The sequence below is a fragment of the Lissotriton vulgaris genome, chromosome 1_1 (genome assembly GCF_964263255.1).
Source record: "Lissotriton vulgaris chromosome 1_1, aLisVul1.2, whole genome shotgun sequence".
Classification (NCBI taxonomy): domain Eukaryota; kingdom Metazoa; phylum Chordata; class Amphibia; order Caudata; family Salamandridae; genus Lissotriton; species Lissotriton vulgaris.
Window position 1 is genome coordinate 421,641,458 of NC_141685.1, and position 24,321 is coordinate 421,665,778.

The following is a 24,321-nucleotide window of genomic DNA, read 5'->3' on the forward strand; positions in this document are numbered from 1 at the left end:
TATTTTTTCCTTAGGGATGCTACCATTACTCTGTTTCTAGGTTTGTTTTTTAAGGCTTTAAGTAGAGTTGAATGAGCCTTAGAGCAATTTGTATCGAACCATTTGGGGCCCATGGTCTTATTGCATTTAACCTTCACAGTCAGATCTAATTTGACTTGTTGACAAATAGTGCTAAAGGCCTCGACCAGGGTATTACTAGAATTTTTGTTATCTAGACATATGGCGACTTCACCTTCTACCTTGGCTAGTGTATCTTGTAAGAAGGTTATAGGGGTAACTTTGTCCCATTTAAGCCTTCGATTTTGGTCACTCAGCGCAAGGTTTGTTGCACAAGAATTTCCAGAAGTTCTATTACCCAAAGCTCCCTGTGCTAAAACCTCTAAAATCACAGGATTGTGATCGCTAAAAACAGAGATTAAAACTTTACAAACAAGTACATCAGATAAAAGTCTAAAGGATACAAAAATGTAATCAATAATTGTGCCTCGGTCCTTGCCCTCATAGGTCGGTAACCGTGAGTCATTTGGGCAAGAATAAAATTCATAGAGGTTGAAGGTAGCCAAAAGCAGTTCCAGAGCCTCGCCACTGGATGTGTGTTCAAAATGCGGCGTTGGAGAATAAAAAAGAGATTCCTCTGTTTCTCTTTGGCAACCTGCCTGACAAGGATGAATATTGAAGTCTCCCATGAGGATCACCTCATACCCATGAGAACTATTTGTATCATAAGTTGATAGGAGGTCCTCGAGGGATGCTAAATGCTCGGTAGGAAATTGACTGGCTGGGGAATTATAAAAATTGATAAGTAAAATAGGATGGGAGTTTGATGAGCTCAATTCCACCATTAAACAATTTTTGGTGTTAGACTTAATATGCCTCGCTTTTCCTTTTACATCAAGTGAAATGTATAAAGCCAACCCACCCCTTGCTCTTCCTGCTTTACTGGGGTCTGCAGGTACATAAAAAAGTGAATAACCATCTATTGGCAGACACACTGATGTTTCCCAAGTTTCCTGGAATGCAAGGATATCATAGTTTCTAATTAGGTCCAGCCAATTCTTATCTTTAAATTTAGCTCTAAGCCCAGCGATGTTCCAGCTCATAATTCTTCGGACCTCAGCACTTAATGAAGAATGAGCCAAAGGGCCAGGAGCTGGCTGCAAACCTTCTGAGTTATTTTCTTCTCCGGCTGGCGAGAGTCAATCATTTTGGTCCATGAATGAAAGAGGCGCAAAACGATTAAAAAGTTCAAGTGGCTGAATGACAGGGTTAAACGCTGGGGGTTGGTGACGGTGAACTGAGGCGTTGTTCCTTAAATCTTGCCCCCATCTAAAGTGAGGCTCCCAATTAGTATCCCACCCTGGGGCGGGAGTCCTTGGAAAAGAGACATTCTGCTGCTCTCCATAAAAAAATTTCAAAGTAAGTGGAACCACAGTGCCTCTTCTTCGTTGGGGAGGAAAGATGTTTGTGAGAATGTTGGGAAGAACGTCTGGGTTAGAGAAAGTCACTGCCACACAATCCCCTTTAAATTTTTTTGGCCGGTTTCCCAGCCAAGGGGTCCTGGTTGCAGATTTAATCACACTTGCAAGATGATGTTTCCCACCTGGTGCTAGTCGGATATTGGTAGTTAACCAGTGTAGGGCTTTGCTGCAAAGTGAAGTTGAAGTTTCAGCTATATCCCCTTCTAATGGGGGTACGTTTGCGAGGACCAAAACCACGGGTGTGGCCTCTACGATAAATTGCAAGGGGTCCGTGGGGTGAGTTTGAGGTTGCACTTGTATTTGCGTGGGAGGAATGTTTAGCGAAGGAGTCGGGTCTGATGTGGAGCATGCTGATATGGGGCCCTCAAATGCTACTGATAGTGTTTGTTGCGTTGGGTTTTGATTTGGCCCAAGCATTTCCATTTCATCTCCAACATCCGTGTTGCTTCCAGCTTCAGCTCCTCTAGGATTATTGTCCAGATTAGTAATTAGCTTAGTACATTTCTCAATACCACTTGCGACTGTATTTTGAAGTGCGCCCAGCTTCTTGACCTCTGCTTGCAGTTTATCGATCTTAGAAATGAGGGGTTTGACAATGCTATTAATTTTTATCTCAATGAGATCAGCAATTTTATCAAGGAGGGCTTCCTCGGAGGAACAAGAAGGATGTTCCTTGACAAGAGTCATTTGTTTGTGCTTTGGAGTGGTAGCCCTCTTCCGCTTGGTCCCTGAGCGTAAACCCCCCCGCTTGGAAGGATTCTTAGTGCATTGACGTTTAGGTCTGCCAGCGTGTCCTATAAGGGATTGGTCTAGGACGGAGACCTGGGATTGTGTATCCTGCTCTGGGTCTTGGTCAATGTCAGTGTCTATAATAACATCGGTAGGCAAGCCATCAAGAGCCGGAATTACATTCTCCGATGATCCCGATATAACTTGGGGTATAAAATCAGCTGTAAAGTCTACAGTAAGAATGTCCTGAGTTACTGTACCATCGAGCAGGATAGAGGTAGATGTAGGTGGTGATGGGCATAGCAAGTCAGGTGATAGGCTCAGCCCCAGTGACTCCCTCCTTTGCATATTTATTTTCTGAACAGTCTGGACCATGTAGTTATTTATCTTATTTTGTTGCACTACTACAGGTTTTTTAGACATTGCTCAGGCTGTGTAATATGTGAATGTGACTTACTTGAGGGACAATCGGTGTCTTCACGCTTGCAGGGTTTCTGGCCCTGCCCCTGCCTCTTCCTGCCGATGAGGGCCGTAGAGGGCCCGCCCTTTGCCCGGGCTTCGCCCCGGGCGCTCCCGCGCGCGACTCGCGGGTGCGAGGGGCGTTCCGTTCTTTCAAGCGCCGCCTGGCGCTCCTGCGGCGTCACTTCCGCCGCCGGGGCTCCTGGGAAGTGTAGTTTGGCCGGGCCGGGCTAGCCGTTTCCCTCACGGCGTCGTCTGGTAAGGCGCTGTAGCGCTAGTGGTCCTGGCGCTGTCAAAGTAATGACTATGCTCGCTGGCCGTTCACCTCACGGCTTGGAAAGTTGTCCTCACGCGGAAAAGTGGATAAGCATCCTGGTGAGGTGGCCAGTAGAGCTACTGCTTGCAAAGGAGTGAGCGGTGTTCCACAGAAGCAGCCACTCTAGAGTCTGGTGTGGTTTGCTGACCTGCTTCTCCCTGTGCTAACCCCTTTCCCACCTTGGCATCAATTTATGGCCACCTGCCCCCTGTGATAACACCTTTGCGGCCCTCTGCATTGAAAAGACAGTTGTCCTGTGATGTCTTTGTGATAATCAGCCCCTAAGAACTGGAAAGTGTAAATAAAGACTTAGATTTGAAGTTGTATAGTCTCTTAAATATAACAATGACTGCAAACAAATTAGATCTGGATGTTTACTTCAGAGTTGGGCCTCTGCAAAAACTAACTAAATCAAATCCTCTCCAAACTAAATATGCCTCCGTTAAGATGCCGAAAGGACAAAAACGGATATTTATCTAGTGGGAAAAGGAAAAACCATCACAGGAGGAATCAAATGTGCCCACAAAGACATTTGGGGGGCCTATCAACAAGGTGGAGCCTAATGGTTCTGGGAAGGTCTGGTCCTAATGTGAAAGAGCTGCCTCTGCTGCAGAAGGATAATATTCAACTTTCAGAGGGTTCCACCAGCTCACCCTCCTTATGACCTCCTCCCCCTTCTATTGCCTCAGATCCCCCTCTGTTAGTTTCCGTAGTGATGGATGAGCGTCATATTATCCCCCATGAGTTTTACTCTTCCCTAACAACTGCAAATGTTTGGGCTGATGATTTCACTTTGCCAGACCTGAACTTAGATTTTTGTAGGAGATACAGTTTACAAGATAAAATTAAGATTTCGGAACTACCTTTACGTTGGATTTTATTCACCTTTTTGATGTAGATTTAATTTTAAGCAGGTCACTGATGCTCAAATCTTTCTCAGATTTGTGAATTTGAAGTTAATTTAAGGCTGTGACATTAACCTAGTCTCTCTATTGCCCCGTGTGTCTGGTTTTAAATCAAGGGTAATTTTTAACTTCAAATTCACAGCAAATTTGATTTTAACATCTTCTGATTGTTTCCAATGCAGGTGTATTGATGTCATCCCAATTTATGATGGGGATGAACTGTATGACGTGGGTAATTGAACATCTCTCCAGGTTTCATGTCTGACATGGCAAACAGGTATCTTTAAGAGAACCTATGGTCCCCCCGCACGAGTAATCAAGGAAGATGAGTCCCTCAGATGGAATTGGTTATCCAGTGTATTATCCAGTATCTCCCAGAGTATCCACCTGCAAAAGCCCTTCTCAGTAGAAATGAGCTAAAGATAATATCCTGGAATGTGGTAGGGAGACGTTTTTATTATCTAGGTTCAACAGGGACTGATGTAATTTGTCTACAGAAGACATGGTGCTCGGGAGATTTAGTGTGCATTGATTACATTGTTTTAGATTGTAAAGTAATTCAAGGAGGGGGCATAAGAAGGGGGTGGCATGTCTGCTGTCTAATAGAATTCTGTGGAGGCATGAGCATTATAAAGAACCACATAGATTGTTTATGCCAGTAATCCTGTTTAATTTTGAAAGATATCAAAGATTTCTCCCCTACTAGTGATACATGCCTATCCCCCTTCTGAGGCCTCCAATGATATGCTTTTGAAGAAGTTTTCTCCTATATTAAAAAAGTCTCTGAGGAGGTCTTTTTTCTACACATAATCCTGGTATAAGATCTAAATTGCAAACTTTCTAATTGTGCATTGGAACAATCTTTGGAGATGGAAAAAGAAACAGCATTAACAATCCCCTTGGCTATTTGTCCTCCTAAAGTAAGAACTAATAAGAGAGGAAAGTTAATATTGGCTCAGTTGAAAAAAGTTAATTGCTTCTTAGCGAATGGGAGACTACTCTAAGATTCCCAAGCAGCATTTACTCATAAAGCCCCTGTTGGGGCATCAATCGTGGATTATGTGGTGGTAGGTTGTATGTCTTTCCATTTGCTTGATGATCTAAAAGTCATTGATTCTCTACTGAGTGATCACAATCTTTTATTTATCTCTGTGAGGTTCAGATTGATCCCTATTAGCTCTTGAAAATTTGACGGATACACTACCAGGTTTGTTTAAAAAAACAGGGAGAACTAGTTAGTTGGACAGAAATAAAACTGCATGCTTTAACTCTTTTTGATGCAGTTTGTTAACACTGTTAACCAAAAGAATTCTGTGGAAAGATTGAAGGTAATTCCTCAATATTTGGATTTTGACCTTGAAATGTGCAATAAAGTGCTGTTGTTAAAAAGCAGGAGGAACCGACTGAAAGCCTGTTTGAAGAAAAAAGAGTGGGATAGGCTTTAAATCTAACTTAGATAAGCAGAAGTAAAAGGTAAGACTAGAACCATTTGGGCACTAGTTGCAGAGGGTTGTGGAACTCAAGCTTGAGCTTTTCACTTGGCTATAGAATAATCTAGTTGGGTCAATTTTATCCAGGGTCCGTATAAAGCAAATCAGGGAGTTGTAAGCAAATCTAAAGTTAAAGAGGATCTTAATTTCTATGGTCCCCCTTCTGAAAAATAGATTGAGCATGCAATCAGTGGAATGAGCTCTTCAGCTGTGATGGGCTCTGATGAAGAGCCTATTTCCATAATGAAACAAATGTTGCTATGAGGAGTAAAATTCACTGTCTGGTTTTGAAAAGCTGTAATGAAACAACAAAAAAATCCCCCTTCATTGACGGGGAGCGTTATGGTACAACTCGTTAAAAAGGGGATCGTAATCTTCTGTATAATTACCCCCAGATTGCCCTGCTTGATGCGGTGGGTAAAGTGTTTGCTAAATGCTTATTTACCCAGATTAATAATGGGTGATATAGCATGAAAATAATTCCTATGGAGCAAACAGGCGGTTGAAGTAAGCATGTAACAATTGATAATAACTCTGCCCTCCAGGTGATCCTTATAAAAAAGTTGCAGCCAGAGGGGGAGTGGTATATGCAGCTTTTTAGACTTCTCCACAGTATTTGACAAAGTTGATCAGCTTTTAAGCATGGATATGCTGGATACCCTTTTAGATTTAGTGTGTTCCCTCTATACAGATACCTGGTGTAGAGTCCTTCCATACACTAAATGGACTAAAACAATGGTGCCTGCTTGCCACTCTTCATTTTTCTCTATACACTGTGGACCTTCCTCATTATCTAGCCCAGAGTGAGGGTATTGCTCCCCTAATTGGGTAAAAGTCTATTTTGTGTTTACATAGATGATATAGTAGTCTTTGATCTTACCCCGAAAGGGTTCAATAGGCCTATGCAATCATTAAAACTATTTGCTGATGCCCACTATTTAAAGATTACTGTATCTAAAAACAAACGTATGAGTTTTCACCTGAGGAAAAAGCAGATGGGTGGTAATTTTATATGGCCCTTGGATGACCAAAAGTTAGAGATTGTGAAGACTTTTTTAAGGGAAGATAGTGTGCAGTAACTTAAGCGAAAAAGTTCACATAGAAAACAACATGAATAAAGCCAAGTCTCAGGCTACAGGCTTGGGCGCCTTTTATAGGGCTGCGAGGAGAAGACATTTTGTACTTTTATTAGAGGTTTATCGTGCTAAGATCCCTGCCTCTCTGCTGTATGGAACAGAATTGATTGATGTTCCTAAATGTGGTTTTCTAAATGCGATGGAAAACTGTGCTCTTAGAAACCTTGCTTCAGTTTGTTCAGTGCTTTCTATTGTGGCACTAAGGTTGAAATTTGGGCTGAGGTTGCAGGGGTGGTCCAAATATGAACATTTTAACTGTTCCATACAAAATAAAATAATGTTTATATATGAAGATTAATGAATATTTTTGAGTAATAATAGGAGACAGATATTAACTAACACTACTTATTGGTGTATAACAAGGTATATCTTTCAGTGCATACTTACTGGATGATGAGTGTTGCTTACGGCATAAAAGGGAACTTGTATTTTTAGATTGTGTGATATATAACGTTTGCATATTTTGCCTGATACCATTTTTATGTACCATTACGTGCAATATCCTGTTCTTGGTCACTTGTTTCCTGTTTCTGCAGCTACTATTGTGTTTTTATATTTATATTCATGTATTTATTTTATATAATTTTTATAGTTTGCACAAGTTAATTGATAGTTATTTTTGTTTCGTTAAGTGCATTTTCCTGTAGTATACTGGGAAATTGTCTAGGATGTAATCTTCAAAAAGCGAGCAAACTATGTGTTCGCTGCTCCCATTATTAGGGCTGCTTTTATGTAATTTTTTTACTTTTAGTTGTACTTTGTGCTAGATCTTTTTTTATTTGTATTTTACTTTTTATTTGTATTGTGTGATTTTATGTGGATCTCACTGGAGTTCCAGAGTATAAATAAAATGAACTTGAAACTCCTTAAAATATACAGTGACCAGAAATTGCATGCTGCATATTGTTTTGTTAACAGTTTGGTGTAACACAGTAAAACATTTTTCTGCAAACTTGAGTCTGTAAGATTTTAAATATATTTTGATTGTTTGGTATGAATTAAAAAAAATAAGAAAAGGTGTCCCTTAGATACCTCTTAAATAATCGAAGTAGGTCAGCTATTAGTGTCTGCGTACAGTGTTCCCATGCAACTGAAAGTCCATAGATATATATATTAGGTTTTAAGTGTTTGAATATAATTAATCTATAGATATAATATAGTTGTTCTACTATGGACCAAAAGTTATGAAACATACACATTTTTTATTTTGTTAAGCTAGTATTGCTTATGGGCTTAATCATACTTCTGGACGGGGCAACAGGTACATTTGGAAATGCAGAGGGGGTTGCAAGAGGCCCTTTGACTTTACATGGTTTCTACTGAACTGCACACAATACAGGGATCAGGTGGGAGGACATTGCCAAGGATACACCTGAAACAGATCAGAAGCTGAAGTACTACCATGTTTACACTCCTTTGAGACACTTAATAGTTGAACCACAAGAGACATACTGCCTGCTGTTCATCAAAGAGTTGTGATATTCCACAGTAACACAAGGGGCTGCGTTCACTATCAAAAGGAGATCTTGCTCTAAGGAAAAAAGCCTCTTCCATTTTGACTTGGACAAGAAATAGCCTTGAGTGTTCCAATCCACAGTTTAAGTTCTATGCACCTACCAATTGTATACTAGTCTGTCCTGTTTAAAATGCATGCTGGATCATGTTCTCTGAGTGAAAACCAGGAAAACAAAGAAGGTAGAATAATACCAGTTCCATATGTTACAGGATATAAATGAATAGCTTTCCTGGCCTGTACCGGGATCTTCATCAGAAAGGGCTGTTCCAGGACACATGAAAGCAGTCTCTTGATCAGCATCCAATTGCAGTGGTTTCTTTGATCTGTGAGCCACTGCCTGCGTGGAGCCTGCCTTGAGAGTTTAGCAGTGCATGATAGCTAAATAGATCCTGTGCAGAGAATGCTCCAGTCTCCAGTCTCCAGTCTACTGGAGAGAATGTAACCCCCTGCCTCAGGATGTATTTAAGAGGAAGGCATCTATTGTAACAATTACTTCAAGACCTGGTACTGCTTCCCATCTGGATTACAACCGCAAAAAAGAGCACGTCATTGAAAATAACTGTAAATACCACAGTTAAAAACTGGCTTAGTTTAAAGAGGAAATCAACTAAAATAATTATGAATCTGTATCCTAAATGAATCCACTTGTACCTTAAATTAAACACTTGTACCTAGACATTTGTAGAATAAGTAAACCACCATAGAAAATATTCAATATGATGAAGTGTATTGTAACTGTACAAGAGAGAGCTAATTGTCACGCTGGCCGATGTAGCCATTAATGCCTTCGTCAGTGCAAAAAAAACAGTGCATGTTACAGTACACGATAGTACAGAACACCTTGTAAATACATAGTATAAAGATTTCCTCTTGCAAATGAATTATCAAGCTGTTACAGGAGGCTGTCTCCCTGGTGGGCCCAAAATAAAACCTATTTCTGTGGGTCATTTTCAGAGGTGGCATATCTTTAAGTTTGATCCACCACCTGACAATAAATATGCATGCATGATGTCTACTGCTACCAACAGGTTGGAAGATACTGAGTACCATAAGGTTAACCATACATGCCCCCAAAAAACACTCCTAATGGCTGTGGAAGCAATACTCCTTCCATGTCATGAATGATGCAAACTCCCTAATGAATACCAAATAAGATTCAAGATCAACTAGTGCGTTGTCCCACTCCTTGCACTATGGAGATCACAGATTTCTGCCTTAATAAAATTCTAGATCACTAATTTCTATTTTATGCCAGAAAGGTCAGCCATGTATTTTCCCAGGTATTTCACAGAGACATGCCTATTAAGTCTGGTTTAAATGCCCCGCAGGCTGAAAAAGAAAATGGCTTTGAGGATAGAGGCTTGTGTTAGATTGCTGAATACTAATGAGCAGTCTCCACTCTTTACTAGGTCTGGAAGACCAAGAAAGTTATTTAATTGTAGCCATTAGTTCCAACAGGGGCTGGACGCATTGCCTTCTCCAGAGAACCAACTTCACTATCCCTGCCTGGTGGATGTATATATGCATTGTAGGAAGCCAGCACTGGAGTGGCTGCCTTCTCAGCACTGAAAGTGTGTTAAGTTGGGCCCGCTTGTCAAACCTTTTGGGTTGAGAAGTGTGAATTTGGTTTCTTATATACATAAAACAAATGGTCCACTGTGCAGGGAGTTTTCTCCTTTTGTGAAGGGGCTAGTCTACACTTTTCATGCACATGCTTTGCATTGCAGACATGGACAGTAAAAATAAGTGATGGCTGCCCATTCTCAATAGGGTGGGATGACTGACACTGTGGCCTGGTATCCCCTTGATGAACAGGACACCAAGGCAATGGTTTAAGCAACGACGGTTCATCCGCTAAGGTGGAGAAGCGTCTCCTCACTACTTTTCAGCGTAAAAAGGAAAACTAAAATGATACTAACACAATGCTATCACCATTTTATTTTTCAGTGCGAGCCAGGTTAGTTCAGCATGGGCCTGGGCTGTCAGAGCAGGGGGAGAAGGAAATATGTGCACTTAAGTGCACATGACGGTTTGGCTGGCCGGTCATGCTCACTTAGCATGCATTCCATCTGGCTTTATTGCACAGCCTGGGTGGAGGACATGCACAGGCTCCCACTTTCAGTCTGAGTGCCGAACCAGGCTACTCACCAAGCTGGTGACAGCAGCTTCAGGATTGGCTTAGGGGGGCCTGTGTGCTTCCTGTTTCCGGGAGTCAGGCAAAGAAGCTGAGGAGGGACGACAGAGGAAAGACAGCGGCCATTCAGTAGTAAGAGTTATATATATTTTTGTTCACCCCCTGCCAGGCCACCCAAGTTCCATACCAGCTGCCACTGGGTTAACAATAACAGAACCAGCCGCAGCTCCGCCACTGTAAACACAGCATTTTCCTTTCCTTGAAATAGAGCGGGGGTCATGCAGGTTTAACAATGGGAAGGGTTGGTGGCACCAAAAATTCTAAATAAGATCCTATCTATTAAGTAGCCCAAATGTGTGGGACTGAGTGAAGATTTATTCTGCTAGTGGATTGCCTAATTAATTATTGGGAGCAGAGGGCAGAGCGGTGGCTACAGATCTGATTATTGAGTTTTCAAAATGTCCCAGAAATCGCAGATCCTTCCGCATTTTCATGTGTTCACCAGTAGCAAATGGGGAATGCATTGCTATTGATTTGTGTTGATGTCGCCTACCAATTTGCGGTATTCGTAATCTAATTTCAAAATCATGATGTATTTTCCACATGTAGCAATTTGCTCAGAAATTATATTATTACTTGGTCTTATTCTTATGACTAGCACTTCATGATTTATATCTTAACACTTAAATTAACACTGCAGGGTTAATATGAATTGGAATTTCATGTGGAAGAGTTACCATCTCATTAACAGTGGCATGTAAATACATGATCAATAAAAGCCAAAATCACTATGTATTCATAAACTGACTGAAATCCCTGTGACCTACCTCAAGGAAACAAAGTATAACACATTTTAATGTGATAGTTTCTTCTGCTTTTAATCTTTACATTGAAATAAGAAGAGCACAAAAGGGGTTATCCTTAATTGCCATTGCAATTGAATAAATAACTAAAGATTACGAGGCATATTCGCAAAAGCATTCTGGACTAATGAAGGAGCACTTCTGTGGTATTCTTTACATACTATTGCATGCCTTTGCGAACTGGCCCTTAACATAAAATGGAAAAGAACTTATGGGAATGTTCATAGAATAATAAAAAAAGAAAGGACTGTGTCCTTTTGCACATTTACCAATCGAGGGTTGGATATTTTGGGGCTGATTGACAAAGGCATGTAAAAGTATTTAAAAGAGTACTCCCGGTATAGAACTCCCAGTACTCATAAAGGCTTTTGTTCAAATTTATAACAAGCTTGACTTTATAAAGCAAATCGTTTCACATATGATAATATTAGGATCAAAAGATGTTTTAGCTAAAACCTAACTGTATGAAAAATCAGAAATACATCCATAGGAAAAATGTTCCTTTATTATAAACGTCATCCAAGGGGGAGCACTGCCCTAAGGTTGATTGGTGAAGAGAAAGTATTCCGCCGCAGAATGGCTTCAGGCAGGCCAGAACTGCTAATGCATTGTCAGTTACAATAATTTCATATAGAACGCTCATCTGACTGGTTACACTATACAAAAATTCCAAAGACTTTTCTAAGCTGCGGCTGTTCTAAAACACTTCAAGGTGAGTTTTACAATACTCAGGTCTGCTCTTTCCTTTTCTGTACCTTATACGAGAGCAATTAATTCTTTCAGGAGACAATGGAGTTCTGTTTGAATTCACAGGACTGTTAACTTTCAAACTCTGAGGTCAGTAGAAGAACATCTTCCATAAGATAAGGTGGTTTCCTTTTCTTTTTCTATACATGCAGGTTTGAAGTGTCAGACAACGGTGCTGAACAATGGTCTTAAAAGGGGAGTCAGAAAAGCATTGGACCAATATTTGACATGTTTTAACAACTTTTTACCCCATCCATATTTACAGCAAAGCAGCGCTGTCCCTATTCCTCCTGGCATCAACCCTCACCAAGGCCGATTTGTACACAGAAAAGCTGTGAACACCAGTCCACACCCAACTCCATCCACTGCTACAAACTTCAAACCAATAACCCTGGGGGTAGTTCTCGTAGTAGCGCTACGCATCGCGAGCGGTCATAAGCACACGCGACCACTCACAATGAGAAACCTGACCTCCCCGCGTTGAGAATCTCGCCGGGAGGTTTATTTTCCACGCTAGTGATCGGCAACTTGATATTGTTGATCGCGAACAAGGAAACAGTCTCGCCAGGATGTTATTTTACTCCTTCGCGGTCGCCAACTTGACGTTGAGGACCGGGAGCAAGCAAAAAATGTCCGCTACACGTTTCTGCACTGCGCTACGTGCAGGGCCGGACTGGGAACTACAACCAGCCCTGGCAAAGTGTTTGCCCGGGCCCTCCTGCTCCCCACCTCCCAACTCGGGGGGGGAGGGTTAGAGGTGCCACCAAGCTCTTTGCCGGGCCCGCTATGGCCAGTCCGGCCCTGGCTACGTGCAATTCGCGATGTTGTGAAAACTACACACGCTCCGCGAGCATAGCGTAGTCAAGCCCCCAGGGTTACAACCCAGTCCACTTCAACGGGACATCAGCATCATCTGCCAACATTGTCTGAGGGTGGATTTCTTAGCAGATGACTTGCTGAATGTGGATAGGACCTCTTCAGGAAAAGTGACGAGTGGTGACTGTTTGATTGATCACATATGTCCAATTAGTGATCCCAGATCATCGCCTTTCCTGCTTTTTAAACATTATTAGCACGTGAAAGGGGATGCTGGTTGTGATGACTGCCAAATTCTCAGATATAAATGTTTCTTCCAGGCAGGTTGGAAGAAAGGCTGAGGGTCTCAGCTTAAACTCTGGTTAAGAGTCAAATTATAAATGAAGTAACATTATCATTTCAAAGAGAAATGGGTCTTCAGCCCAGTGGTGTCAGGTGAAACTGTGAGGGTGGGATATCCTATCCACCACCTTTCTTAGCTGGAACGTCTGTGCAGGGGTTAAACACTCATACTGTTAACTTTATGAGAGGCATATTAATATTTAAGGAAGGACAATACACCACTTGCTTTATTTAGGTTGGATGGTGTAATGTCTTTTTATCTCTATCTGTTATCGCCAGGAAACTTCCCAAAGTGTGAGGGTGGGTCATTTGTTTTTTGTTTTTCAGAAACAAATTCATACTTTGGAGGATTCTTTCTGTAAAACAAAAAAATATTTTTTGGGGGAGCGGTCGTCAATTCTTACAGTGGCCATCTACCAAACATTTTGAAAAATGAGAAAAAAACAGTATGATGGCAGTTCCTTTCAATGTACAGAGATTACCTTTGAGTCAGAGGTCATCTCTAAATTTGACTAACAGTACTCCGTTAGGATGCAGAGGTGAAGTTCACTGCCATGCTGACGAATGCTGACAAATGGTGTCACATCTATCACATTCTACATCTGTTCCTTAGACAGGACATAGTGATAGCCTAATGCCCTCAATTTTGGGGCCTGCACTGAAAACACTAAAGCATACAATTTTTTGCAGCACATTTGGAACTGGCTCTCTTTTTTCAGCTCTTAACCCACAGCAGATGTCAGAAATCTAATGTTCAAATTTGGGAGAAAACTGAGATAAACATTTGAAGTAAATTGATTTCTGCACATCAAGCCTTACATTCTCGCTAAACAGGAGCATGTCTCATAATATCTCTTATTCACTAGCTCTTAATCTTGGAAACAAACACGCTGAAAGCATCAAAACCAAGAACTAACCAATATAGTTTATTTCATAATTGTTTTGCACAGCAAACGATCTTTGTTGTAATAAAAAATAATCGATCCTTCAACAACATAATATACTCCCCTAACAGCTTACTGTGGGACCAATAGGACCATGCACCTTGCATGACAGACTTAGTAGCACATATTGTTATATCTACATAATTTATTTTTTGGGCCAAAATACAACTACCTTCTTCTGATAACGACCCTGGAACAAAAGCATACAATCAGATGTCAAATGCTTTAGTATATATTACATAAAATAAACATTCAAAAGAGAATGAACCGGGTGACGGGAAGTTCTTCCTCACTGTATGTGGTTGTAAAGCTGTGTCTTGTGTTTGAACGTACAATAGTCATATCTTTCGGTCTCGGTCTCTCACTTCACCAATGATCATGTTGACTTCTGGTGTGGGTGTATGGGGGTGTGGCTTACAGAGACAGAGAAAGAGCCTGGTAAGACAGTGATCCTATATACTAACAAAAAATGAGAATATTTTAAAGTAGGGATAATTGTGTTAATGGTTATGGTAACAAGAGTTTGATTTTGCTCCTAACGTCACTGCTGTGTGGAATATTTGATTTCATTTACCTGAATAAAAGATACAACATTTAGAAACCCTTTTTACAATAACATCCATTAAAATGAGAAATCAATGGAACTGACCTCGTACCAACGAATCAACAGCTTGACACCAGGTATGTATAACACAGTGGAGAAGTGTGGCTCACCGGTTAGAGGAGGCAGACCCGGACGCAGAGGTCAGACCCAGGACCAGGGTTCAATCCCCGACATGGCAGGGTCTTGAGCTCAAAATGTCCAAGGACTTGGTAATACTCGCCTCATTGCCTACTCGAATCCAGGGTTCACACTCTGCAACTCTGGCCAATAGCTTGCTTAATCTCCACTACGGCCCCACCGCAATGGGATGCCTGGCTTTCACCTTGGGGATGCCCAGTAGGGGTTATCTTGCAGGGGAAAGCCAGCAATGGGATGCCTGGCTTTCACCTTGGGGATGCCCAGTAGGGGTTATCTTGCAGGGGAAAGCCAGTACGGGTTCCCAAAGCAAGCACCTTGAGACCTTACGGTGAAGGGCGCTATATAAGAACGTATGATTGTATTTATTTTTTACAGTCAAGACAAAATTAAAACATAACAATATTTTAATGCTACCCTAATTTACAGAAGCACATGCCACTCTAGGATCCGAGTAATTCTTATGAATGTTTTACTTACATGATTTTATCTCCCTCTAAGGCCAAAAGTAGGCTCTCCCCTCTTCAAAGGATGCCTGTGTCGACTGTTCACGTAGACTCTTCCATGAGGAACAGAACTGGTGTATCTAATGTCCAAAGCTGTAATACAAAACAAATGTTCCTGTTTAAGATCTTGAGCCTACGTTTAAGACATAAAAGTAAAAAAATTTACGTTTCAAAAGCGGAAATGCATTTCATCGGTTACCTGGTGGTTTTGATTGGCGCCGTGTAAGGTTGTGTGAAATCATGTAAATTTGTTAGTGAAAAGTTTATGTAATTCCGTTGAGTTAGCATGAGTGTTAATCCTCTTATCATTGTGCGGAGTTGGGAATATCAAAGAAGCTCCCCATCCCTGGGCCTTTTCATTTTTAATCTCTACTAAATTTCTGAGCATTGGGAGAGATTAAATTTGCCAAAATCTCTAGCGCAAGTTAGCGAGCCTTAAGCCCCTAATGTTTTACCGATATGTGGTGCAAGGTAGAAGAATGGCTAATAAAATCCACCTAACCACCATGCAGCTAGGAGAGAGAGAGAGAGCACACTATTGGCCAAGTTGCAGGAATTGCTCTAAATAGCCTCTGCTCTGTACAAGTAGAGGGCATTCGAAAGCATCGTACACCTGACCAATTTAGGTTGGTCGCGGTGCATCATATACCCCTCATCTTGGCAAGGGTGAAAGGGTACAAATGCATCCCTGTGAGCGAAGACCTCCTTCCTAATCATTTTTCTGGGTGGAATGCAGATGTCTGAGGTCCTTGAGCAAGGTGTGGTCGAACAGACGTCTCCCTATCTTTGGCTTCCGAAGGTGATGGACAAGAAATCCCACAGTGGGAAGGGCACAAAATACCCACACACACAATCTGGAAAGACACGAATAACAAAGATGCACCCTCCAACAGTAGGTCAAGGCAGGGGGGCCAGCAAACATCCACCACCCTTTTTCAAACTGAACCCACTATGTGAAAATAAAATGAGCATATATGTTTGACACTATATTGTATTGCTATCAATGTAAGCTTTGTTTAGCAAACAAATGCGCTCTATAATACTCAGATACTGTTAAATTCTACCTGATCATATATCTACCTTGTGGGCTACTGCTTAGAAACGCGTGGCAGCTGACTCATATTACCATTTAGCAGTTCATCTCATTTAAAAAATTAACTGCACCTAATGCTTCTTCCAAATCAGAAAGGATTGAAGGGATTACGGATTGTTGAATGCTAAATATCATCTTGATAGCTTTTCACTACCTTGCTAAACAGAAAACATTCAGACTGATAAACACAAACATGTGTGGGCCAGCACCTCCATGTCTGAATTCTTTTCAGAGGTCAATTTCTTTATTTTAAGGACTGTAGAGGGAAATGCCTTTCTTCCACCTGCGCTGGTTTTTTATCTCTATATAATTAAGCCATGCTAATTATCGAAAATGATTAAAAGCATGCCAGTAACACATCTCCTACATATTTTGGCAGAACTCCAAATTGTTGGAAGGTGTACATGAAAGGCTTGTTTTCCTGTATATTTCAGAAAGAATTGTTGGTGGATAAGCTAGGAATTCAAACGATTAGAAAATACTAGACTAAGTTTGTAGCAAAGCGTGAAATAGCAGAAGGCAACTTGGTCTGTTGTATTGGCTACAACAATACACCAGAACCCTGTCTCTTGGGCGACCAATACATTTCTCTTTTGATACTGCAAAAAGAATGTCATCCATCAATTTCTTCCGTACAATACCCCTCTCATTACTAAATCTTAGGGTATTTACAATATATCGCCCTTTATTTTTTTTAAATTCAAAATAAGAACAACCTTTTTCAATTTTTAATTGACAGTGAAAAAGAAACAATATCAATGGCTGTGCACCAAGTGAACAGTACATCAAAAGATAAAAAAATGTGTAAAGGACAAAATGACCCCTCACGGGCGCACCACCTTCGGGTAACTGGCAGGTACTCACCAGATTGGGCCCCTTTTCTCATCATAGGCAGTCATTTTATCCAGGACAATAAAGTAACCAAACTTGGTATTTCAGAATCCGAGCAGCAGAGAGTACTCCACACTTGATTTGCCGGCGTCTTCTGTGTCCCAGGACAGCAGAAATAGCAAAGGCCTTCAGACAATGCTCTGCTTTCATGGCCGTTCGGCGACGGGCGGGACTGACAGAGGAGGAAAAGGACTCTATCTCTTCCTTACTTCCCAGAGAAGACAGGGACAATGTCCTCTTCTTTTCTGTGCTGGCAGCTGCCCCCCCATCTTCTTATTATTCCCTCTCTTTCTGTCTTGCTCCTCACTTACTGAAAACCGTTACTTGAAGAAACGGTTCACAACCTTTCTTTCCTTCTTTCATTTAGTTGCTTCCCTGTGAAATAAATCCAAAAAAGAAAAACACTCTTGCGGGAAATGCCCTTTTTCTAACATTTTTCTATTCCATAGTGCAGCCTCGGGATGGAGATAAATAAAAGGTTTTAACTATGAAAAATAAATTCATAACTAAATAAAGCAAGACAGAGTGGTTGCACAGTGGCCCGATTGGTTTTATTCACATCCAAACACACCAGCCTCATTTTACAGACTTTGCAGTGAAGTGCTACTTTTGTTTTCTCGTCTTTCTTTGAACAGCATTGTTGTCCCCAGGTGGTGAAATGCACAATTTCTGGACGTACAGCAATACATGGTTGATGGGTGTATTGGAAAACAAAATGTTTACCATGGCTCTGTTTATGGATGTGGTTTTTTTAAACCAGACAGCTTATGTTTTGTAAGGATCTAAGCAATGGACATTGGAATGGTTCCTTTCAGGGCCCTGTAGTCATGTCCTTAACTTTTCAGTTAAAACCACTCGCTGACTGAGTAGTGAGTGAGAAGAGCATTTCGCATGCTTTACTTAATCTTGCATTCCCTATGGGTCTTTGCTTTTACTTTTTTTTTTTAGGCAGCATATTACTCTTATCAAGCGCATAACTTGAATTGAGCCACATCCAATTGTTTATAGCGGGCACAATTAGGTTGTAGCTGAAGGCAGTGCAAGTTTTTTCTCAGTGGGGCAGTATGATGTTCAGTGGGGGAGAGGATGTGGCACTCTGGCCAGAGCTGTCGAATTTGGCACTGGGGAACACGGTTCAGCCTTCATGAACACTCTACTAAGGGAGCATATTCCCATGCTAGACCTTAGAAGGCCCCACTATACCTTAGAATGCCTGATGTCTTATCAAAAGCAGGTGCACCATAGTGGTGTCAGTTCTGGGTTAACCTTGAAGGCCTGTCCACCACAATCCATACAGAAGCTCATCTCCAGTCTTGCTGGAAGACCTACAAAGCAGCACACCCTAGAGCAATAGTGATCCAGTCATTGTGAGGTTATATGAACCTTGAGCAGGTTAGGGCGATGGGAACGTTGTGGCCGCACTGGGTACCTATTTCGGGTGGGTGCGTAGTGTTTGCAAGTGTATTATGGTTTTAAAAAAAAATTGATGCCTACTTCCTGGCCTCCAGTAATTTTCAGCAGCAATATAAATGTCATGATAACTTTGGTGATTAATGTTCTTTCTAGAGAGAGAGATCAGAGTTTTGTCCAGTGGAAGGGTTGACTCCTGGAAAGGTAGCACAGAGGGTTAATGTGCCTTCTGCAAAGAACATGCACCATGCAGATCACAAAGTGCACATAATGTTAACTAGGTTAGTAGGTTACTGCTTTTGTCTGAGAGATAATTTTGTTACTTGCAGTTTATAAGTTAAAATCATAACATAGAACAGTGAGCTATTAAACTATACTGCCTACTAGTATGGTTGTCATGTGGCTTCTACACCTTGTAGTCCTTCGTCTTATGTAATATTTCATATACTGTGAATTACACACATATAAATGATTGTCTCTGTGTAGTGTGTATGTGATGTAAAGTGCTCTGACATCGTACACTGGTATAAGCAGCACTGTAAATCAAATGAAATGCAATTGAGAACGAGTGTGGTTACGGAGACTTGAGGGGGACTGTTAAAGGGTGGTAGTGAAGGCGTAGGTGATCATTTGGGGCACCAACAACCATTGTTGCACAGGGGGCCACCAGCACTAAAGCCGGCCCGCCATCGAGGCCAGTCCGCCTCACCCATTGGTACCTCCATTGCATTGTTTCAGCAGTAGTAGCTGCAACTCACCAAGGATCGGCAATGCAGGATTTGCATGTACACAAAACTAAGTTCACAAACTTCACAGTCTCTCTGCTTCATGCACAAGCCCTTCTAACATGTGCTGCCTGCTTTGGGGTCACTGGGATTATGCAGCAATGAGGGTCAAAATGATGCCACAGTGTTGACTGAATTATTCAGCAAAAAAAGGCGGCAGCGTAATGCAATATATTTTCTTATACTTTATGATTTAGACATTTTCACACATGTGAAGTCTCTGCAAAGATTCTGCCTCATTAGTATCAGTGTAACATATAAATGCAGCAGTGAGAAAGGTGATCAGTCAACCATTGCAAAGGGCCGTCCACTTTGGAGCAACTCAAGTCAAGTTTTTTTGTAACTTTTTATCCGTTTGAGCTACAAAAATGAGTAGTTAAAACTGTTAGATTATGTAGTGGATGATACATTATGGGGCAAATATCGCTGAGCCATAATGATATAGAAAACATTTGCAAACTAGGATATTTCAAAGAAGAAGGGAGGAGAAGTGCTAATGAGAAAAACTGCATGGCTTGGAGACAAATGGCTGGTGATTCCACTTTTGAGCGTATTCGGGACATTGTGTGATTGGAAATATATCCCACTTTGTGAATGTATTTAAATGCCAATAACGTGTATTAAACCTTAAATAATCAAATGTATCCATTGCTTGAATTAAATAACACAATACGCTGTAACTGGTCGGTGAAATGCCAAACAAATACTAAAAATTAGGATGTTTGGCACATTCTGGCCACACCCTTGCCAATCCTTGGGTTATCCCCACCCTTGGAGTCTCCGCCCACAGTTCCCCTAGTCCCCCCCCACTTTGACCACTGATCTGAACCCAGACTGCGGGTTTGGGTGGTTCACAACACATTATAGGTAGAATATATTTTCAGTATTCTGTGCATTTTCCAAACGTGGGATCCAAATTAATAGCTAAGCAACATATTGATTCAAGAGACATGGAGACTGCAGGAAAAGCTGATGGAGAGTTAGAACAGTATGTAAGCTAACAAAATGGAAATGGGGATCATTTATTCTGAACTACAATTTCAGATTTCTCTGCAAGGTTGGCTGCACTACACTAGTGCTTCTAATTTACAAGAGGATAGTTATTGCTATTTCAACTATTGAATTTTCATCCTATGACCTCAAATTTGATTTTAATGTGTCTTTTCATTGCTTATTGAATGCATCTTTTCATTGCTTTACCAACATCTACATTTTAATAAGCATTGATTGATTGGAAGAAGTAAGAATATCACATTTTGCAGTTATCAATGACAGCTTAATGCCATGGCTGAGCAAAGGGAGGCACGCTCTAGTGGGATCTGCACTGAGGGATAAAATAAAAGTGTCTCCTTTTCCAGAGCCTATCTGCTTCTGATCTGTTTGTCAAGCATACTAGATTACATCTGAGGCCCCCAATACATATGTAGAAATGGAATTAGCAAGAGAAACATGTAAAGTTAGAGGGACTCTCTAGCATTGGAATTCTGCACTACGGCAATGGGATGTAAAATGACCCATTGTAATTAGAAGCATACAATCTGTCCCACTGCTTGTCATGTACAAATGTATTGACAGAATATTCATACATGCCAAGAAATTACTCTTAAATAGGGTGACTATACGTTCCAGATTTCCACAGACAGTCCTGGTTTTTCATGTTCAGTTCTGGTGTCCCTACGGTTTTAATTAAAACTAATTAATGTCCCACTTTTGGGGAGCGGGTCTGTGAGCGTGAATGATAGATATAAAATAAAATGCAGGTTCACATTTCCTAGGGCTCTCTCAGATACATTACCAGTGGGATAAAAGTCAATTGTTATAAAGTTGTTTTAAAGACTCTCCTGCTGTGTTTTAATGTCTCATTAGAAGTAAAAACCCTAACACCTATGCTCTCAAACACTAAATAGTTTAATGATTATAAATAGAAACTAATATAAATGTCACAAACTGTTGAAGTAGCAGAAAGTGTCAACCTTTAAAATTCTGGAATGATAGCAAGATCAGCATAAACAGCTAGAAGTAGAAATGTTCCATGTTTAATGAGTGAGGAGAAAATGTATGAGAAATTGGGTTGTTGGTTGAGGGGGGTGAAGCCCTACTCAAGCAACAGGCACAATTCTTGTTAGGTCGAACCACAAAAAAGTAAGTAAAATAACCTGTGCTTAATCATCTGGTAGCATGGCACAAAAGCAGTCAAATTGGACTTAGTGACAATGTGTAAGGTATTTTACAGCACTTAAACAGTAATAAAGTGAAAATAAACCACACGAAAAATCCCCCTCTAATTTATTAAACTAGAGTATATTATAATAAATTAGTTGACATCAAAACAACAAAAATCCAATCAGTAGAACTGGAGTCATGGATTTTTAAGGTTTAAAGTGAAAAATAGTACTGAAAAGATCAATTGGGCAACAGCAGTAATCTAGTTGCACTAAATCACTGCAGAATCGAAAGTTATAGCCGACGGTGATGGACCAAGGTTCAGCTGCATGAAGTGGTCTCCGCTTAGGTTCAGACTTAGAATTTTTGAAGAAAAATGTCTGAGAAGGTAAGATTCAGTGTGTCAGAGAAAGAGGCATTGTCGATTTCTATGTTCAAACTTAGGACCTGATTACGAGTTTGGGGGAGAGGGTTCTTCCATCACAAACATGATGGCTATCCCGCCTACCTATTTAAAATTCCATTGTATCTTATGGAACCTGTAATATGGCAGTAGGGATATCCGCCACGTTTGTGATAGAGTATCCCATCAGCCTAACTCGTAATCAGGCCCTTAGTCTCTTTTTTGGAAGTTAAAAATCTCTAGAGGGATGAAGCTACAGGCTGTAGCCAACAATGGCTGCATGAGGCTAAACATGCCTTCTGTGAGGAGTCGCAACCAGGATTTGGTGTTGCTGAGAAAAACGTAGTGGGAGCTGCCATGAAGTAAGGCCGACCAGCAATGCACCTTGGGTGGCTTGGTGAGCAGGTAGGTCCTGGTCTGACAGTACTTTTTGACAGGAAAGTTTTTAAGTCCCATGTTCTTGAAATCATCAAGCAACAATCACTTAACACTCCAAACTGGCTGGACCCTGGAGCTATCACTCCATCAAACTGTGAGGAATTGGCCTCATTCTTCCTGGGGGAAAGTAAATCCATTGAAAACAACCTACAATCAATGCAGGAACTCACCTGCCAGATCAAAGTTTGGCTTGGTCCCCCGGGGGATGTCTCCAAAAACAATGCCTCTTGGCATAGTTTCTCTCCCCTCAATAAAAGTGACCCATCCAATCACTTCATCAACCCGCTACTGCCATTAATCTTCTAGGAGATAAAAGTTGCTGTTCTCACCTTATGGTCTAAGATTGTTAATGCCTCATTACAGCAAGGCACTACCCCTGACTGCCTTAAAGTAGAGCAGGTAACCCCAATTCTAAAAAACCTAACACAGACTGTTCAGATCTTAACAACTTCTGCCCTATCTCCAACAACCCCAATCTGGTGACACTTCTAGAAAAATGCGGGCACATTCAACTCTACAACCACATGCATAACTTCCAACTCCTGGACGAACACCAATCGGATTTTGTCAAGGTCACAGCACGGAATCTGCACTCACATTGTGGATGACATATTAAAAATGCTAGACCAAAATGAATAATGCCTCCTGATAATACTTGATGTATCCTTTGCTTTCAACATTGTTAAACACAACAGTTTTCTGTCCCTACTTGAATGGAGGAAAGGCCTATCAGGACATGTGCTGCAATGGTTTAATTCATTCCTCCACAACAGAACCCAAAGAGCCTAGGTGTATCAATCCCTTTCTCAGCCCTCTGTGGTCACTCTGGGGGTACCACAGGGTTCTGCCCTTTCACCCATTCTTTTCAATTTATTACTGGAACCTCTTGCAGACACCTTGAATACTGCCAACATTCTTTATCACATGTATGCAAATGACACTCAATTGTACCTGAAAATCTCCTCCCCAAAAAACATAATTTCCCTCAACTCTACTCTGCAGAACACTCAAAACTAGCTCATGGGTAACAACTTCAAGTTCAACACTACCAAGACGGAATTCTTCTCATTTCTCCTCCTAACCACACACCCAAGATTGATCTATGAATGAAGCATTTAACAGCCCTTAATAGTTCTCCTCACACTATTGACTCGTGAAATCCTTGAGAATTACATTAGATGAATACCTGAATATGCAGAAACATATCAGTAATGCCACTAAAGGAGCAAATTACCAGAGTTTGAGTATGTTGCCCCTATTTAGAATATCGTGCACCCCTGTGTTTCGTATTCCGGAGTTAATAACAATTGTTTAAGGTGTTGTTCGTACTTCCTAGTCCATCTGCCGGCACTGACTTTGTGGTCTGTCCCGCAGTAGGCGCTAGCATTGTGGCATAGCCCCGTCATGGTGGGTGTTTGTGTTGAGCGCTTTCCACTTGTCGGCTTGGTGCTTGATTCGGCATATTGGTATTTAATTGTTGACAGTAGCCATTTGGCCTGGTTATTCTCTTTCCCAATTTCACCGTTGATGTTGATTTCGAGAATTGGTTCCCTCATATGGACTGCCTCTGCACCTCCCCTGGGGACAGCTTCCCCCTTATTGTTTATATTTACACGTCGGCCTCCGTGGTGTAGGAAAATATTTATAGCTGAGGTGTGGATGGGCTCTTGGCTGTTCCAGTTGGGAGTTTCTTAGTCTCATTGCCTTCCGGGGTTTTTGTGGTATTAGAAATGTCATCTTGGTTGGTACCTGGGCGTTAAAACTGGATTTGTTCATTGTTCCCTCGTGCCTTACTTTGTATCTTGCTCTGTTGATGATTTCATATTTCTTTACCTTGTGCGGTACATGTTGTTCCTTCCATCCACTTTTCCAGTCTGGCACGGGGTTTGGGCCCGTGCAGCGTGGATTTTTTGTTTTGCCCTTCCTTTTTTTCTTGTAGGCTTGTCTCAATGCTGTGTGGGCAATCCGTATTTTCGCTTTTTCGGAGGGGCCCATGTTTCCTTTGCATGCACTTATTT

General features: G+C 41.2%; 1 protein-coding gene across 11 annotated transcripts in view; it reads right to left on the reverse strand.

Annotated features, from left to right (window-relative positions):
* DAB1 (DAB adaptor protein 1) overlaps positions 1–24,321 on the reverse strand; it is a 1,411,149-nt gene that overhangs the window by 893,962 nt on the left and 492,866 nt on the right. For all 11 annotated transcript variants that reach the window (XM_086952885.1, XM_086952858.1, XM_086952877.1 and 8 more), the window contains exon 2: positions 15,095–15,213. The gene's annotated coding sequence lies outside the window, so the exon portion shown is untranslated. The remainder of the gene's footprint in view (positions 1–15,094; positions 15,214–24,321) is intronic.